The sequence below is a fragment of the Lepisosteus platostomus genome, chromosome 5, assembly GCF_059453375.1.
Source record: "Lepisosteus platostomus isolate fLepPlt1 chromosome 5, fLepPlt1.hap1, whole genome shotgun sequence".
Classification (NCBI taxonomy): Eukaryota; Metazoa; Chordata; class Actinopteri; order Semionotiformes; family Lepisosteidae; genus Lepisosteus; species Lepisosteus platostomus.
This window is the reverse complement of record NC_142615.1, coordinates 13,706,232-13,726,371: the sequence shown is the minus strand read 5'-3', so window position 1 is coordinate 13,726,371 and position 20,140 is coordinate 13,706,232. Positions and strand designations below refer to the sequence as shown.

Genomic DNA, 20,140 nt, shown 5'->3' with positions numbered 1-20,140 from the left:
AGGTCGACGTGCCTGGTCTTCCTCGTCTGCGAAGCCCGTTTTTTTTTGGGGGGGTCGTGAGGTCCCACGCAGCGCTCGGAAAAGAAAATGGCGTTTCTTTTCCCCGCATGACGGGGGGGGACCTGTGTTTTTTGGACGTGGGCGCTAGAGGGGGGTGGAGGTTGGTCTTTCTTTGATTTGGGGGTCGGGGGGGGGAGTTCTAATTTCACTGAACCAAACCCCACGGAAACCCGTGTTGGACGTGGGGGTGCTGAATGCGCCCTCGACGTGATTTTGTCTTTAAATTCAAGTGCAGCTTTTGTAACCCTTGGGCCGGAAACACCTGGACCCGTTTCCCCTGCCTGTCCGAGGTGGCGACTACCGGGGTCGTACAGGGACACCCGGCTGGCCGCCGAGAGTTGGAAAAATAAAATGTCCACCCAAAAAAAACAGCAACCGTGAAAAATGTCGGCCATTTTTGTTTCGCGGCCGAGCCGTGAGCGCGTTAGGGGCGACGTCACGGAGGCGTCACAATGAGCCGCCTGACGTCACAGAGCGGCGGATTCTAGCCGGGGGCGGCGCCGGAGCCCCGTGAGCTCAGAGGAGTGAAGAGAGAAGAGGAGGAAAGCGCTATATAGTCTTTTATAAATACGTGTTTCTTCCAATAAAGTTACTTCGACTTAGATCGTTAGTTTCAGCTTCAGAATCGCTCTTCAGAATCCCCCTGAAATCGGTAAGTCAGTCAAAAGCGCCGCTGGCGAGAAATAACAAAATAAGTGGAGAAATAAGTTGTTTTTTTTTTACCGTTACTCCACTCTTATGGGTGTGATCGTGCTGTAAAAAGATATTGAGAGGAGGTGCACCTCTACACAGAGAGTGGTGGGGGTGGGGAACAAGCTGCCCAGCACTGTGGTTGAAGCCGATACCCTGGCTTCTCTCCAGACACAGCTGAGTGAGCTCCTCCAGTCAGGACAGGAGGCTCTTCTGTACACCGAGGGTGGCGGGGGTGTGGAACAAAGCTGATACCCTGGCTCCTGTCCAGACAGAGCTGGGTGAGCTCCTCCAGTCAGGACAGGAGGCTCTTCTGTACACAGAGGGTGGCGGGGGTGTGGAACAAAGCTGATACCCTGGCTTCTCTCAGGACACAGCTGGGTGAGGTCCTCCAGTCAGGACAGGAGGCTCTTCTGTACACAGAGGGGGGCGGGGGTGGGGAACAAGCCGCCCAGCTGTGTGGCTCCGCCCCCTCCCCCTCCCCTCCCCTCCCCTCTGTGACTCTGCTTGTCTTGGCAGGACGATGGACCGACAGAGATGCCGCACGGCCGTGCGCGGTCGCAGCAGGACCCAGGCCCGGCGAGGCGTCGTAAGTCCACCCCTCCCGCCCGCCGTCCACAGGGTCGCAAGTCCATTATAGCCTTCTGAGAGCACAGATTGCCTCTGAACGTCCCAGACTCTCACTGGACACACTGTAGAGACTACCCAAGGCCTCTAGTCTCGACACGACTGTGCTGGGCTATGTGGTCAGAGCTGTCTCGGAGATGGGCTGTTTGGCGTCTTCACAGGTCACACCGGTCAGGCCGAACCCGGACTGGCAGCGGGAGAGGTCCCAGCCCAAGTCCCGGTGCTTTTCCGTAAGTCTGACCCGGTCGCCTTCCGCGAAACTGGACCAGCCGCCCTGTGGTGGGCCCGGTGCCCCACATCTACCCTACAGCTCCCCCCACTGACCCCTAAACTCCCGATACCCTACAGCTCCCCACACTGACCCCTAAACTCCCGATACCCTACAGCTCCCCACACTGACCCCTAAACTCCCGATACCCTACAACTCCCCACTCTGACCCCTAAACTCCCGATACCCTACAGCTCCCCACTCTGACCCCTAAACTCCCGATACCCTACAGCTCCCCACACTGACCCCTAAACTCCCGATACCCTACAGCTCCCCACACTGACCCCTAAACTCCCGATACCCTACAGCTCCCCACTCTGACCCCCACAGTCCTGATGGCCGAGAGGTCTCTGCTTGCTGTAGTGATTGAGTGAGCTCTGTGGACCTGACCTCTGTCTTGTGTCCTCGTTTCCAGCGTCTCCTAGTGGTCCGTCATTTCTCAAGACCTGAAGGTGAGATCTGGGGAGGAGACAGAGCACCCCCTAACACCCCTGAGCTGGGTTACAGGGTAAGACAGCTTCTTACTGTTGGACACACCTGTCCACACTCTTACTGGACACACTGTACACACTCACCTGTCCAGACTCTCACTGGACACACTGGACACACTCACCTGTCCAGACTCTCACTGGACACACTGTAGAGACTCACCTGTCCACACTCTCACTGGACACACTGTACACTCTCACCTGTCCAGACTCTCACTGGACACACTGGACACACTCACCTGTCCAGACTCTTACTGGACACACTCACCTGTCCACACTCTCACTGGACACACTGGACACACTCACCTGTCCAGACTCTTACTGGACACACTGTACACACTCACCTGTCCACACTCTCACTGGACACACTGTCTACACTCACCTGTCCACACTCTCACTGTCCACACTCACCTGTCCAGGCGTAGTCTCATCCCCCCTGCGTTGTGTCTCCCCCTCTCCCCGCTGGACAGAATCCTGTGGTGTCTTCGTGCTTCCCTGAGCTCGTCCAGAAGCTGGAGAGGGCGGCCGAGCTGCATCTGGAGCTCCCAGAGTCGCCCGGCTCGTCCCGCTCGGGCTCGCCCGGCTCGTTCCGCTCGGTGTCCCCTCCCTCCTCGCCCGAGAGCCCCCTCCGCTCCCCGCCCCCGGCCCCCCCCTCTGGTCCCCTCAGGCCCCTGACCGCCCCGCCCCGCCGCCCCCCCTTCCTCCCCGCCATGCCCCTCGAGCCCCCCCTGCTGCCCGGGGCGGTGCCCCTGCCCCTGCCCCCGCCCGTCCTGCCCCCCATCGCCCGCCCGGCCCCGCCAGGCCCCGCCTGGGGCTCCCCGGTGCGGAGGGCAAGGAGAGAGGCGGAGATGTCTGACGAGGCAAGTGGGGCAGAGTCTGTCCGTCTGTCTGTCTGTCTGTCCGTCCATCTGTCTGTCCGTCTGTCTGTCTGTCCATCTGTCTGTCTGTCCGTCTGTCCGTCTGTCCGTCTGTCTGTCTGTCTGTCTGTCTGTCCATCCGTCTGTCCTTCTGTCCGTCCGTCTGTCTGTCTGTCCATCTGTCCTTCTGTCCGTCTGTCCGTCTGTCTGTCCATCCGTCTGTCTGTCTGTCTGTCTGTCCATCTGTCCGTCTGTCTGTCTGTCTGTCTGTCTGTCCATCCGTCTGTCTGTCCGTCTGTCCGTCTGTCTGTCCATCTGTCCGTCTGTCTGTCTGTCTGTCTGTCTGTCCATCCGTCTGTCTGTCTGTCTGTCTGTCTGTCTGTCCGTCTGTCCATCTGTCTGTCTGTCTGTCCATCTGTCCTGCTGTCCTTTTCTCTGTCTATCTTTCCTTCTGTCCATCTGTCCCTTTCACTGTCCTTCTGTCTTTCTGTTCTTTTCTCTTTCCATCTGTCCTTCTGACTTTCTGTTCTTTTCTCTGTCCATCTGTCTGTCCGTCCATCTGTCTGTCTGTCCATCTGTCCGTCTGTCCTTCTGTCCTTTTCTCTGTCCATCTTTCCTTCTGTCCATCTGTCCCTTTCACTGTCCTTCTGTCTTTCTGTTCTTTTCTCTGTCCATCTGTCCTTCTGACTTTCTGTTCTTTTCTCTGTCCATCTGTCCTTCTGTCCATCTCTTTCTGTCCGTCTGTCTTTCTGTCCGTCTGTACTTCTGTCCTTTTCTCTGTCCATCTTTCCTTCTGTCCATCTGTCCCTTTCACTGTCCTTCTGTCTTTCTGTTCTTTTCTCTGTCCATCTGTCCTTCTGACTTTCTGTTCTTTTCTCTGTCCATCTGTCCTTCAGTCCATCTGTCTTTCTGTCCTTTTCTCTCTTTCTGTCCATCAGTCCATCTGTCCTTTTCTCTGTCTTTTTGTCCGTCTGTACTTCGCTCTTTCTGTCTTTCTGTCCTTCTGTCTGAGTCTCTGTGTTTGTCCCTCTCTCCCTGTCTCTCTCCCTGTGTCTCCCTGCTCTCTGTCTGTCCTGCGTTGTCCCAGCTGGGTCTCTCTCCCTGTGTCTCCCTGCTCTCTGTCTGTCCTGCGTTGTCCAAGCTGGGCCTGTCTCCCCGGCTCTCTGCCTTCAGCTCTGTTCGCCGATGTCCCGCCAGCCCGTCTCTCTCTCAGCCTGTCTCTTGACTTGCAGGAGGAAGAGGAGGTGGAGACAGCTCTTCCGGCAGGAGAGAGGAAGGAGGTCAGTGCTGGTCCCACCCTGCCCCCTGTCCTGTCTGTGGTGGAGTTTCACCGTCTTGTCTGTCCCTGGGTCTCAGTGTCTCTCTCTCTTTCAGCCCTGTCTGTCAGTGTCTCTCTCTCGGCCTGCTGTCTGTCTGTCCCTGCCTCTCTGTCTCTCTCTCTTTCAGCCCTGTCTGTCAGTGTCTCTCTCTCGGCCTGCTGTCTCCCTGTCCCTGGGTCTCAGTGTCTCTCTCTCTTTCAGCCCTGTCTGTCAGTGTCTCTCTCCTCCTCCTCTCTGTCCTCAGTGTGTCTCTCTCCTCCTCCTCTCTGTCCTGTGGTGTCCAGGCAGTGTGTCTCTCTCCTCCTCCTCCTCTCTGTCCTGTGGTGTCCAGGCAGTGTGTCTCTCTCCTCCTCCTCCTCTCTGTCCTGTGGTGTCCAGTGGGTCAGTATTAGTGGGCTACACCCAGGCTCACTCCCTGCGAGTGTGATCTCAGCAGAGTCTCTGTGCTCTTGGGACACTTGACTCACCTGTTTCTCTCTTTCTCTCCCTGTGCTGTCCCTCTCCTGCCCCCTCTCTCCCTCCTCGGACTCCAGCTGGAGGAGGTCCAATCACCACCTCCTGTGAGACAGAAGATAAAGAAGGTGGGTGATGCTCTGATCCTCTCTTTACTCCTGTCCAGTGTCCAATCAGTGTGTGTGTATGAACCCCTCTCTCTCTCAGTGCAGTGTTCATGTCCTGGAGTGTCCAGTCAGTGTGTCTGTATGAACCCCTCTCTCTCTCAGTGCAGTGTTCATGTCCTGGAGTGTCCAGTCAGTGTGTCTGTATGAACCCCTCTCTCTCTCAGTGCAGTGTTCATGTACTGGAGTGTCCAGTCAGTGTGTCTGTGTGAACCCCTCTCTCTCTCAGTGCAGTGTTCATGTACTGGAGTGTCCAGTCAGTGTGTCTGTGTGAACCCCTCTCTCTCTCAGTGCAGTGTTCATGTACTGGAGTGTCCAGTCCGACTCTTAACGTGACTCTCCTGTCTCTGCTTCAGAAGCGCTGGTGCGCCCTTCTTAACTCCCTGAGCTGCGTGTCGGTGGAGCCAGAAGACCAGGACGAGCCGATGGAGACCGTAGCTCAGGAGAGGAAGAGCGAGGGAGAGGAGGAGCTGGCTGCCGGGAAGGACAAGAGGAGGAAGAGGAGGTGCAGGTGAGCAGACAGGGGGGCGCCGCCTGGTCGTGTCTGTGATTCAAGGAGGAGTCTCCTCTTGCTGTTTGATGTCATGGTGACGTCTGTGTCTGTGTCCCTCACACCTGCAATAACAATATTCTTTCCAGGTTCCTTTCCTGGTTCTGTGCCGGCTAAGATCTGGACTGGACTGGACTGGACTGGACTGGACTGGAGCTGAGGGACACCAGACGGAACTGGACAGGAGCCTAGGGACACCAGACTGGACTGGACCGGAGCTGAGAGACACCAGACTGGACTGGACTGGAGCTGAAGGACCCCAGACTGTGCTGGACCGAAGCTGAGGGACCCCAGTCTGGACCGAAGCTGAGGGACCCCAGACTGTGCTGGACCGAAGCTGAGGGACCCCAGTCTGTGCTGGGCCGAAGCTTAGGGACACCAGACTGTGCTGGACCGAAGCTGAGGGACCCCAGACTGGACCGAAGCTGAGGGACCCCAGACTGTGCTGGACCGAAGCTGAGGGACCCCAGACTGTGCTGGACCAAAGCTGAGGGACCCCAGTCTGGACCGAAGCTGAGGGACCCCAGTCTGTGCTGGACCGAAGCTGAGGGACCCCAGTCTGGACTGCACTGGAGCTGAGGGACACCAGACTGGACTGGAGCTGAGAGACACCAGACTGGACTGGAGCTGAGGGGCCCCAGACTGGACTGGACTGAAGCTTGTAATTTTTATTCTTTTGTTAAGGATCAATAAAAAAAAAATAAAAAAAATCTGTTTAGCTTTTGGTTTTTTCCCTCCCCCCCCCCCCCCCCAAGGCTGCTGCTGGGAGAGGTGTGAGTGGGGCCAGCAGGGGGCGCTCTCACCCTGCGGTCTGTGTGGGTCCTGATGCCCCAGTATAGTGACGGGGGACACTGGACTGTAAACAGGCGCCGTCAAACCGAGGTCCTGACTCTCTGTGCTCATTAACAATCCCGGGGTGTCTCTGGAGAAGAGTAGGGGTGTTACCCCAGTGTCCTGGCCTGATTCCCCCCCTGGTCTTGACCCATCATGGCCTCCTACTCACCCCCCTCTCTGAACTGGCTCCATCCCTCTGCTCTCCTCCCCACTGAGAGCTGCTGTGTGCTGAGCGGACTGGAGCATCATCCAGGTGGGGGCTGCACACTGGGGGGACTGGAGGGGATCCCCCTGACCTGGGAAGAGCTCTGAGTGGAGGGTCCAGACTTATTAATTATTATTATTATTATTCGTGCTGCACTGGGCTTCAGTCCTGGCAGTGAGAGGGGGACTCTGTGATCAGGACAGATACTTATGACTGTATAATAACACACGATAGAAATGGAAAACAGGGTAGCGCTGTAGTCCCTTCGAAACGTTTTGAACTGCCAGAAGAAGTTTTCACAACCCGGACTCGTGAAGGTACAGGTCTTCTCCCATCGTCCGGAGCAAGGTGTATCGTGTCCTGGTGATTTCTCCCGTTTCGAACGGAGTCCAATGTCGCGTTTCTACTTTATTAGAGAGAGGCACTGAACATCCTGTGATGGACTGGTGTCCTGTCCAGGTTGTGTGAGTGTGTGTGTGTCCTGTGATGGACTGGTGGCCTGTCCAGGGTGTGTGAGTGTGTGTGTGTCCTGTGATGGACTGGTGTCCTGTCCAGGGTGTGTGAGTGTGTGTGTGTGTCCTGTGATGGACTGGTGTCCTGTCCAGGGTGGGTGAGTGTGTGTGTGTGTCCTGTGATGGACTGCTGCCCTGTCCAGGGTGTGTGAGTGTGTGTGTGTGTCCTGTGATGGACTGGTGTCCTGTCCAGGGTGGGTGAGTGTGTGTGTGTCCTGTGATGGACTGCTGTCCTGTCCAGGGTTTGTATGTGTGTCCTGTGATGGACTGGTGTCCTGTGATGGACTGGTGTTCTATCCAGGGTGTGTGTGTCCTGTGATGTACTGGTGTCCTGTCCAGGGTGTGTGTGTCCTGTGATGGACTGGTGTCCTGTGATGGACTGGTGTTCTTTCCAGGGTGTGTGTGTCCTGTGATGGACTGGTGTCCTGTCCAGGATGTGTGAGTGTGTGTGTGTCCTGTGATGGACTGGTGTCCTGTCCAGGGTGTGTGAGTGTGTGTGTGTCCTGTGATGGACTGCTGTCCTGTCCAGGGTTTGTATGTGTGTCCTTTGATGGACTGGTGTTCTGTCCAGGGTGTGTGTGTCCTGTGATGGACTGGTGTCCTGTCCAGGGTGTGTGTGTGTCCTGTGATGGACTGGTGTCCTGTGAAAGACTGGTGTCCTGTCCAGGGTGTGTGTGTGTCCTGTGATGGACTGGTGGATCACAATATTAATTCTCCTCCTTGATTCCCTCCTTCATCGCCAGAGTGAAAGCGGGACACGGCAGTAAAAGCTCAGCCCTGCGGGTGGTGGTCCTCTCGGCCACACGGGGGCGCTGTGGCCCCACGGGGGAGGGTTATGTTCAAGTCCCGCTTGGAATCGCACCGACGCAGCGGAGTTCGTGAACGTCCCAGACACCAAGAAAACGAGAGAGGGAGAGAGAGAAAAAAGGTCGTTTTCGGGGTTCAAGAAGCAACCCCGAGATTCAGGGAGTTTCCCCGCTGAGCTTACTCTGACGAAAACACGCAGGTTTTATTTTTTTCCCGTGCCCCCCCCCCCACACACACAGGCCGTTTCTGTAGCGTGAAGTTGTGTTTTTTTGCGCGGCGGTCGGTGAGGGGCGAAATTTTATTTATTTATTTTTTTCCCACGGTCTGAAACAGAAACGGCCGGGTGGTGTTGTAGAGAGGTCGACGTGCCTGGGTTTCCTCGTCTGCGAAGCCCGTTTTTTTTGGGGGGGGGGGGGTCGTGAGGTCCCACGCAGCGCTCGGAAAAGAAAATGGCGTCTCTTTTCCCCGCAGGACGGGGGGGACCCGTGTTTTTTGGACGTGGCGTGGCCCGAAATGTCCGCCCTTGGGCGCTAAAGGGGGGTGGAGGTTGGTCTTTCTTTGACTTGGGGGTCGGGGGGGGTGCTACTTTCACTGAACCAAACCCCACGGAAACCCGTGTTGGACGTGGGGGTGCTGAATGCGCCCTCGACGTGATTTTGTCTTTAAATTCAAGTGCAGCTTTTGTCACCCTTGGGCCGGAAACAGCTGGACCCGTTTCCCCTGCCTGTCCGAGGTGGCGACTACCGGGGTCGTACAGGGACACCCGGCTGGCCGCTGAGAGTTGGAAAAATAAAATGTCCGCCCCCCCAAAAAAAACAACCGCGAAAAATGGCGGCCATTTTTGTTTCGCGGCCGAGCCGTGAGTGCGTCGGGGGCGACGTCACGGGGGCGTCACAATGAGCCGCCTGACGTCACAGAGCGGCGGATTCTAGCGGGGGGCGGCGCCGGAGCCCCGTGAGCTCAGAGGAGTGAAGAGAGAGGAGGAGGAAAGACCTATATAGCGCTTAATAAACAGAATCGCTCTTCAGTATCCCCGTGAAATCGGTAAGTCAGTCAAAAGCGCCGCTGGCAAGAAATAACAAAATAAGTGGAGAAATAAGTTGTTTTTTTTTTACCGTTACTCCACTCTTATGGGTGTGATCGTGCTGTAAAAAGATATTGAGAGGAGCTGCACCTCTACACAGAGGGTGGTGGGGGTGGGGAACAGGCCGCCCAGTCCGTGTGGTTGAAGCCGATACCCTGGCTTCTCTCCAGACACAGCTGGGTGAGCTCCTCCAGTCAGGACAGGGGGCTCTTCTGTACACAGAGGGGGGCGGGGGTGGGGAACAAGCCGCCCAGCGGTGTGGCTCCGCCCCCTCCCCTCCCCTCTGTGACTCTGCTTGTCTCGGCAGGACGATGGACCGACAGAGATGCCGCACGGCCGTGCGCGGTCGCAGCAGGACCCGGGCCCGGCGAGGCGTCGTAAGTCCTCCCCTCCCGCCCGCCGTCCAGCGTCCAGCGTCCAGCCCTCCTCCGACTGGCCTCTCCGCCCCCAGCAGCGCTCGCTGTATTATAATAATAATAATAATAATAAACTTCACTGATAGAGCACCTTTTACACACATAGCAGCGCAAAGCGCTTGACAGACCAGGTCTCACGGTAGCACCTCCAGACGAGGAGAGACACTTCCAGTGGTGATCTTGACTGAGGACACGCCTCGGCTCAAGAGACAGGGTCGCGGGTCCGAGGAACACCAAGCTGCAGGTCCATTATGGCCTTCTGAGAGCACAGATTGCCTCTGGACGTCCCAGACTCTTCCTGGACACACTGGACACACTCACCTGTCCAGACTCTTCCTGGACACACTGTAGAGACTCACCTGTCCAGACTTTCACTGGACACACTGTACACACTCACCTGTCATGACTCTCACTGGACACACTGTACACACTCACCTGTCCAGACTCTCACTGGACACACTGGACACACTCGCCTGTCCAGACTCTTACTGGACACACTGTACACACTCACCTGTCCAGACTCTCACTGGACACACTGGACACACTCACCTGTCCAGACTCTCACTGGACACACTGGACACACTCGCCTGTCCAGACTCTTACTGGACACACTGTACACACTCACCTGTCCAGACTCTCACTGGACACACTCACCTGTCCAGACTCTCACTGGACACACTGGACACACTCACCTGTCCAGACTCTCACTGGACACACTGTAGAGACTCACCTGTCCAGACTCTTACTGGACACACTGGACACACTCGCCTGTCCAGACTTTTACTGGACACACTGGACACACTCGCCTGTCCAGACTCTCACTGGACACACTGGACACACTCACCTGTCCAGACTCTCACTGGACACACTGTAGAGACTGCCCAAGGCCCCTAGTCTCGACACGACTGGGCTTGGCTATTTGGTTAGAGCTGTCTCGGAGATGGGCTGTTTGGCGTTTTCACAGGTCACACCGGTCAGGCCGAACCCGGACTGGCAGCGGGAGAGGTCCCGGCCCAAGTCCCGGTGCTTTTCCGTAAGTCTGACCCGGTCGCCTTCCGCGAAACTGGACCGGCCGCCCTGTGGTGGGCCCGGTGCCCCACATCTACCCTACAGCTCCCCCCACTGACCCCTAAACTCCCGATACCCTACAGCTCCCCACACTGACCCCTAAACTCCCGATACCCTACAGCTCCCCACACTGACCCCTAAACTCCCGATACCCTACAGCTCCCCACACTGACCCCTGTAGATTAAGCCGGTTCAGGGAGCTGAATATGTAATCATAGGGGCTCTCTGAAGGCACCAGTTCTGTAGGGTTTGGGCATTTACTGAGACAATTATTAATTGTAGCAGTAAATCACAAAGTTGATTCTTTTGATGGCTTTAGAATCCAACCATGCGACATAACTCAAACAACGCGCACACACAGGTACTAATACACGAGGATACATTTATTAATACATAAAATATGCATGTAAATCTAACAGATCTTATCGAGAGGGTTATCAGAATACAAAAGATATATATTCAATCAGTTACAAAGAGTTACACATATCAAGAGGACATACGTTCAGTATATCATTCATTAAGACCGTTTCGTAAAGTGAACTTGGTTACAACTTCTACATTAGATACTCAAACAAGTACATAACTCTTAGGAATTAAATTGATATCAACTGGTTGGGATAACAATTGAATTCTCGAGCAGTAATGCAGTGAAGTTGAATACTCATCCAATCTCTGGGGATTCAGATCTCCTGCGGGCACAAAGAAACAGTTGCAGGCTGTTGCTGTCCAATCCGCGCTCTCTGGCTCCGTGCCAGGCTGTGCTGTGCGGCTTGCGACGGTGCGCTGCTGATGCTCACTGTCCGCTTTAACTAGCAAAGTTTGTGCACAGGAGAAAAGATGACTGTGGGTCCCAGCAAGTCAGGAAGAGGACCGGTTCATTCCTGATGAAGAGCTAGTTCTGAATAGTGATTCAGCTGTCCACAGTTCCGACCTGTTCACGAGGCCTGCTGCTGGTTACTCTCTGGCAACCTCCACTCTAGACTCTTAGAACAAAGGAAAGTTCTGGCACTCGGACACACTGGCCGTTCCGTGGTTGTCCGGGCTGAGTCTCAGGATGGTCAGGAGGCGCGCTGCGAGAATGTCCTGCCCTTGGGAGCCTTCTGCTCCTGGGCCGTCCTGCCCTGGAATTCTCCTTTGAATTCCCTTTAGAATTGTTGAATCTGAATCTGAATCTGAATCTCAATCTTGTCGAATCTCTGTGTTGCCTGTTTTTACCTGGAGGAACTTCAGCTCATTGATTGGATGAAAGTTCCATGGGCATCAGAGTCCCACGTGGGTTACTCGGCCCTACCAGTCCCTGATTGGTTGATCAAGGTGAGATATGAGTCACTCCTGACACTTAGTAATGCAGTCCAGATGTCCAACTGGCACTCCCTAGACAGATAGGCGCCAATGGATGACCATTGATCATGATAGCCAGGCTTAGCTAAGTGCATCCCCCTTTGGGAGCTGTCCTTATCAAAAGAAAACATCTTGCATGAATAGTTTCTCTGTGGCTGCACCACAGAGATGAACAGAGAAATGGGGCCTCATTTGGGAAGGCTCAGAACACTTAATTCTGCCTTATTATTAAGCCTCGCCGCTACATATCCCCCCTTTTTGAAGGTCACGAGGTCCTGAGGCGTTGTTGCCTTCAAAACAAAACAGAGTTAAGTGATGTCCCTTGCCATTAGAACATTAATCTTAAATGTCTACATTACTCCTCGAGAATTCATACCGGAACCAGCATTGGATACAAACAGGATGAATAACATCTGGAGTATGTATAAACACGGTAGGAGACATTATCTAAGTCTAGGAATTACACATCAGGAAGTTCACTGTCAATATCTGATACCTCTGTGGTAGATATTTGGGGAGAAGTCACTTCCTTTCTTTTGACATGCTACCTTTGACTCATTCATGCTACCCAGAGTACATCTTGATGTGAGAGTACAGCATTCAGAGTACACTGTCAGTCATGATCCAGCTACCTGGCAGTAGTGTTACAATAACAACAGTTCCTGTTCCCAGCCCCCGATAAACCACAACACCTGTGTTGGGTATCTGCTAGGGTGGTTTGGAGGTTTGTTCCATTAAAGCAAACTAAACCTTTACCTCTTCAGGGCATACTGTTTCTTGGATTTCTATCCAATTCAATAGTGTGGCACCTGAAGGCATCCACGGCCTCAAGTTTGGTCTTATATTGTCTGGTTCCAGACCGTACAGTGTTAAGTTACCATGCTGTACTATGGCCTCCTCGGGAAAACTATTGGTTAGGTAGCTGCATTGTGGTAGCTGTATCATACCTGTCACAAGTCACAGTGTCTGTTAAATGTGGTGTGCTGACCAGCCATTTACTTCCCACCTGCTCTTCATGGGGTTCATTAACCTCCCTCTGCTCGTTAGTAGCTTTACACCCTTCATTGGTGAATCGTTTAGACACAGCCAATGGATAGCTTTGGTAGCCATACCCATCTCAAGATTTGGAACCGAATTCAATCTTGGATTGCCTTCTGGGTGAGCTATGAGCGATGGGGTTAATGTCACATACTCCTCTACTGAGAAGAGTGGAATCAAGTGGGTTGGGATTTGTGCCGTGGTTAGACTGGCTACAGTGGCACTAAACTCCCTTAACAGGTCTTGTGTCAACATTCTGGCCTGTTGCACACAAGCATAAACCCACTGTATAACACCAACAATCATGTCCACTGATTGGGGAATAAGATTTAACCCTGTTGCATAGGAAATTGCCTGTAGGGTTTTCCCTAAGCTTTCCAACTTTCGCTGCTGTCGATACAGTCTGTCACTACCCTCTGGCATCTCTGACCCCTGCCTTCTTGGGGCAGTCAGGGTGAGAGTGCCAGTAGCACACAAACCTACCAGAAATAGCAAATGCACAACAGTGGTGGCAGCAATCAGTCCTCCCAAAAGTCTTTTCGGGTGGCTGATCCCAATCATCTCCTTCTGAGTGACTGTTGCCTTTCTAAGCTGGCACAGCATGTACATGGTGTCTTTCTCAGTATGCCCTGTGGCATCTTGGGCACCAACATCCTGGAAATCTGGGGAGATCTGACGCAGCGGCTGATGCTGCTCATCCGTTTCCAGGGCATCTGCTTTTTCGATTTGTTCATGCCTGTGCTCTAGGAACCCTGCAGGGGGCGGTGCAGCGGTGGAGCATGCCTGACCCTCGGCTGAGTGGTCATCTGGAGCACCTGAGTGATCTGGGATTGTTACCCTATTCTCACTGTTCAGGTCCACCCTGCACACTTCACGATTGAGGAATCCTTCTATCGTTCGCTGGGGGTAGGTGTAGGACACCTGCTCGCTCCCCCCTTCCCTCCCTAGGGATTCAGGGAGCTGCCCCAGCACTGGGATAGCTAGTTCACTGTCTTTGAACTCACTATCATTCACCAGGCCCATGTCAGTGCAGGCGGGGATTCTGACACCCCTCTTTGCGATGTCCTGCACTGGCAGGCGGGTGGCTTGACCATCCAGCTCCAGTCTGGCTGAACCACTGTTGGTCAGACTCAGACTGACAAACTGAGCTGGTGGCTGTAAGAAAACCGGCTCGGCTTTCATTCCCTGTCCCTTCTGGGGGACTGGGTGTGTTGGCAACCCTGCCGTTGAGGCAGGAACAATCAGGTCAGTCTCACTCACTACCTGGTAGTTGTGAGAAATAATATTACCTGACTGCAGGTTCCCTGGGTCACAGCAGAGGGAATCGGCATCTGGGATCAGGTGTGTCCACAGCGCAGTAGTCTCAGCGTCCAGCTGGACCTCCTGTCTAACCTGTGAATGTTGCACCAGGGGCACCTGGCGGTGGCCCTGCGACAGCTGCTCAAGCAGATCCTCACTAATAGAGGACCTGTCAGGGCTAAGGGTGAGGGCTTCATCACCAACCTGCTCTCCTGCCATCTGGATCCCTTCCACCACTGCAGGGTGGTGGTCCTGACCCCTCTTGGGTGCCAGGGTGCACAGGGAAAGCTCCTTTTCATCGCCAGGTGGGGAGATCTGCTCCTCTTTAGGGACGTAAAAGGTGTGTGCTTTACCTGGTGGATCAGCCGGCTGCTTGGAGCACCGCTCCTGTGGCAGGGAGGCTGTTGTGACCTCAGCCGGGACACGACTTCCCTGTATATCCGGGGAACAAGAAAATATTTTTATTTCTTGTCCAGAGGGAACAGAAGGAATCTCCGCATAGGCTTCTGTGTTCGGTGGGCACTTTGTGAGCACAGTCTGCCTCTTGGCCCCCCTTTCCTTCTGTACAGAAGGCTTAGGAGCCTTGACCTGTTTCCACACCTTGCCTCTCTGGTGATCCACCAAAGGTTCCTCTCTGAGTCGCATGCCCTTTTCTTTTTCTACCCGTTTGAGCTTGCCGTGTGACATCAAACACCTTTCAACCTCAGTGTCAATCAGTGTCTCACTGGGTAAGACATCTCCCATGGCAGCCTTGAGGTAAAAGCTTCTTGTTTTCCTCTGTGTTTTACTGCCTGCTCTGTGACTTCAGGGGTGGAGTCAGCACTCACTTGGGAGTGGCTGAATTCATCCAGGCGGGAACCCTTCCGCTCAATCAGATAGACTGAGGGAGGGAGAGGGGGCGGGTCTCCGCCTCCTCCAGTGAAGAGTATCAGCTCATTCATGCTTCCGGCAGCCTTGGGGAGCGGTTGTCCCTGTCCTAATAAAGCTTGTTCAAGCCTGGCCAGGCGGGCGGCTACTGAATCCTTTTGTTCAGCCTTTTCTAGCCCTTTCCCTCCCCCGGTGTTCTCATGGCACTTAGGACGCTGGGTGCGGTCCCGTGTGAGTGCTTTGGAACGGGGCTTAGCCAGCTCAGGAGCCTGTGCTCCTTCGAGCAGGGGGGAGTTAACCCTCCTGGCTCTGACGGCGAACACAGACGCTTTAACAGCTTTTTGCTCAGAGCGCTTTTGGTCATCATACTCCCAGGCTTTCTGCACGAATCTCTTAATATCAGTCATTTTCATGGTCTGTGCATCTGTATGCATTAAGATCATCTTTCTGACTGACGGGTGGAGATTCGCAATGAATAAACCCTTGAAATGTGTGTTCTCTTCGCAACCCTCATCATTTCGCCCTGCAAAATAAGTTCGTCTAAGTCTCTCGTAATATTCGCGAGGGGACTCTGCTCTCTCGTGCTTAATGTTAAGAGCGGCGGCTATCGCAGCAGTCGGGTCAATAAACGCACTGTATTCTTCGATAAGTGCTTGACATAGCTGCTCAAAGTCATTACAGACTTCTTTCATCTGCCTAGCCATCCACTCATGTACAGCTCTGCTGGTAGTTTTCCTGACCAGAAACACTTTCTCCTGTTCTGTGGCGTTTGGCAGGTACTGCAGGGTATACCTGAGGTCTTGAATATAACTCTCGATATTCTCTGACACTGCGGGGTCAAATCTCTCTATGTCCTTCGCTAGCTCTCTCAGAGAATGGAGATTTATTCTACTAGCTTCTCCACTGACGGAGATATGGAAGAGATCGTGGTCAGACCTGTCGCTGCTAGAGAGAGTGCTTAATAGCGACTCGAATTCAGACCTTTTAGCAACCATCGTTAACTTAAAGAGTATTACTTTTAAGTACGAAATCACAGTTTTACCACAGAAAACCACAAGATCAAGTATGCAATCAACCCGGTAGATTGCAAAAGATCACAAGACAATCAAGCACTGCTTAAAGAGCAAGGGGAACTTTTTCTTTCGGCTTTCAGCACACTGTATTGTCGTGTATGAAACCCGCGGCGTTTTTTATTGAATTATTCCGCTTGGTTGACTCATTTCAGTCTTGCCACGCCCGTGCCAGGGACGCCAAATAATGTAGGGAAAACTGGTTCAAGGACGCCAAATATGTAATCATAGTGGCTCTCTGAAGGCACCAGTTCTGTAGGGTTTGGGCATTTACTGAGACAATTATTAATTGTAGCAGTAAATCACAAAGTTGATTCTTTTGATGGCTTTAGAATCCAACCATGCGACATAACTCAAAAAACGCTCACACACAGGTACTAATACACGAGGATACATTTATTAATACGTAGAATATGCATATAAACCTAACAGATCTTATCGAGAGGGTTATCAGAATACAAAAGGTATATTCGGTCAGTTACAAAGAGTTACATATATCAAGAGGACATACGTTCAGTATATCATTCATTAAGACCGTTTCGTAAAGTGAACTTGGTTACAACTTCTACATTAGATACTCAAACAAGTACATAACTCTTAGGAATTAAATTGATATCAACTGGTTGGGATAACAATTGAATTCTCGAGCTGTAATGCATTGAAGTTGAATACTCATCCAATCTCTGGGGATTCAGATCTCCTGCGGGCACAAAGAAACAGTTGCAGGCTGTTGCTGTCCAATCCGCGCTCTCTGGCTCGGTGCCAGGCTGTGCTGTGCGGCTTGCGACGGTGCGCTGCTGATGCTCACTGTTGGCTTTAACTAGCAAAGTTTGTGCGCAGGAGAAAAGATGACTGTGGGTCCCAGCAAGTCAGGAAGAGGACCGGTTCGTTCCTGATGAAGAGCTAGTTCTGAATAGTGATTCAGCTGTCCACAGTTCCGACCTGTTCACGAGGCCTGCTGCTGGTTACTCTCTGGCAACCTCCACTCTAGACTCTTAGAACAAAGGAAAGTTCTGGCACCCGGACACACTGGCCGTTCCGTGGTTGTCCGGGCTGAGTCTCAGGATGGTCAGGAGGCGCGCTGCGAGAATGTCCTGCCCTTGGGAGCCTTCTGCTCCTGGGCCGTCCTGCCCTGGAATTCTCCTTTGAATTCCCTTTAGAATTGTTGAATCTGAATCTGAATCTGAATCGGCCCTACCAGTCCCTGATTGGTTGATCAAGGTGAGATATGAGTCACTTAGTCCTGACACTTAGTAATGCAGTCCAGACGTCCAACTGGCACTCCCTAGACAGATAGGCGCCAATGGATGACCATTGATCATGATAGCCAGGCTTAGCTAAGTGCATCCCCCTTTGGGAGCTGTCCTTATCAAAAGAAAACATCTTGCATGAATGGTTTCTCTGTGGCTGCACCACAGAGATGAACAGAGAAATGGGGCCTCATTTGGGAAGGCTCAGAACACTTAATTCTGCCTTATTATTAAGCCTCGCCGCTACACTGTTAAAGACATTTCGGGAAGCACTTTTTTTGGGACACTGATTTTTCTCCTTTGGGGAGCTAAAGAAGACTATAGGGTGGGGCACAGTGGTAGTGTAGTTGATTCTAGCTCAGAAAGTTGCATGTTCAAATTAGGTTGGGGTCAGCTAAGAGTTTTTCACCATCTGCTGGTGCTGAACCTAGAATTCTCACCATGTAGTTGAGTTCTTCTCAATATCTCAGCATCTCCAAAACATCATGTCCAACTTTAGAGACAGCTACATCAGACAATGAAAGTTTGAGACCACTTTATTATTACAGGTTCTAGCAAACCTGAAAGCTAAGGCGTTTCAGGTCACTTTTTTAATTAAAAAAGTGTCTTAAGCCTCTAAATAAAATTAGGCTTTTTTAATTGTGTATGAAATTCACTCCCATGGGCTCTGAAAGGGGAAATATACTGTTGGGATCCTCGCAAGTGAGGTGTCTCTTCTTGTGGTGAAGCACAGTTATACGTGACTTGTCCGGAATGACCCAAGACAGACTATCCAGAAGCGACGGCACCACTCCAAGTAGAATGAGAGAGAAACACAACACAGGGAGTCAAGAGGCTCCCACAATTCACCTTTCCTCACATTACTGATTTCTTCACTAACATTTTGACCGTTTTACAATCACAATGCCTGTTTCACATTAAATAAGTTTTTAAACCATCAATATTTAAGAAAAAAAATAGTACATTTTTTTTCCAATTATTAAAAAAAACATTAAATGCCTTGATTGCATAAAGTTTCACAGACAGAAGCAGCACGCTAGCACAACCAACATTAAAATGGAGGGCACACTACGATTTGCATTGACTCAAAAGTGATCGGCAGACGTCATTCCCTGCATAACGCAAAAGGTGGCAAACCGCATTTGGTTTGAGTGGACGCAAGAAAGTTTTTGTTTTCTGCCTTGATGTCAAGCTGACAAAGTATCTTTAAACACTTTGCTTAGTTTCTCGAGAGACTGCCAAAAAGCAGCTCCCTCCCTTTCGTTTGAAGTCAGTTGGAAGGGGTCTCAACAGAAGCACCTAACAAGGTGAGATTCAAACCCAAGCCCCTGAAGGGGCTGGAGCCTTAATCCAGCACTTTCTAGTGAGATCTAGACTTCTTTAACACCTCTGGATATAGTTCTTCTATGAAACAGGCTTCACACCTCTGCGTACAGCGCCCTTGATGTCATTTTATTTTTACAGCAGCCGCATCCGGAAAGTTGTGTCTTTTACGTTTTATTTGAACAACAAAACTACATACAATACAAACAAGAGCACATATAACGTATCAAGAAAATCGTCAGTGGCACATGCTATAATACAATTACACTTTATGAAAAACGTTTACACGACGTAAATAAAGATAAGGTCCGCACAGGTTGTTCTTACATTTCGAAAGAGTCCGTAAATACCCCATTACATCTATTTTGAACTGTTGAAACGTAGGACTCTTCCCAGACCATTTCACTTTATACCACATTCCTAAATGAGGATGCATCTCTTGTTTTAGAACTATTTTGGGCGGTATGGCTTATACAACACACCCACAGTATTCTAATGGTGGACTGCAGATCTGTGCTATAGTTCAGTCGAATTCGAAGGATCCAGCAATCGTACTGGATTGGACTGGGATTCTGAAATGTCTCTTGCAAAAGTATTCGGGTTTGCTTGAACCTTTGATAAAAAAAAGTGATGTTATCTGAAACTACCCAGCTTACAATCTCTGAGGTAGTTGTCACTAAACTCGGAAGTGATGTGGCACACATGTGCCGTGTGCCTTTACTTTTGTAAAAAACTGGTATCGGGAAAGTTTCTTAATATTTCTTTCGATTAGCATGCAAGAAAATGTGATCATTACCTATGGAGCCTGCCTTTTAGAAGTTCTCCCTCTAAACACCTTGTGCAGCCTCCCGACAGACTAACAAAAAGCGCCTTTTCACCAACTCAATTATAATACGCCCCTCAAAACTCACAACCGAATAACAATCCATCCGTATATTTGATTTCCAAGATCCATTCAAGGCAACTTGGCTCTTCGCAAGCAAATCATTTCAGGGAAGAAACTCAGTTTAATCAACTACTGGTGCATTCAGCACACCACTTGCTCTTGCTTGTCAGGGTGGCCGAGTGGTCTAAGGCGCCAGACTCAAGGACATGTGTCTTTCCAGCTGGCTTGGGTGGTCTGGTCTCCAAATGGAGGCGTGGGTTCAAATCCCACTCCTGACAGCTTCTGTTTTTACCTCTCTTGAATTGTTCCAGTGCTAGCTGACAGTGAATGACTGAAATATAAAAGCAGCAGAAGAAAGCAAGCAACTCAGTGCAATTTGTGAGTATTCTGCACTGTTAAAATGCACAGGTTTTCATACTTTTTGGAATTCGTAGCTCAAGAAGTGACTCCTGTTTCATTTTCTATTCACCAACTCGATTTCCATTCCACCCCTCACAACAGACTAACAAACGGCTTCATGTGCCACAGCATTCCCCTGTAGATTCGGTTTGCATTATGAATTAGGCGACCCCGAATGAAATATTTTAGTGTTGGCTCAAATGTGAGGAATTTCATGAACCCTCAAAAAGGAACGCTTGCAGAAAATGCCAGCAATTCAAAGCGT

At 51.8% G+C, this 20,140-nt stretch overlaps 1 non-coding gene across 1 annotated transcript; it reads left to right on the top strand.

Moving 5' to 3' along the window:
- Positions 1-19,641: 19,641 nt before the first annotated feature.
- trnal-caa (transfer RNA leucine (anticodon CAA)) lies at positions 19,642-19,754 on the top strand. The gene is made up of 2 exons: positions 19,642-19,679; positions 19,709-19,754. It is a non-coding gene; the product is annotated as a tRNA-Leu (tRNA).
- The last annotated feature ends 386 nt before the right edge of the window (positions 19,755-20,140 follow it).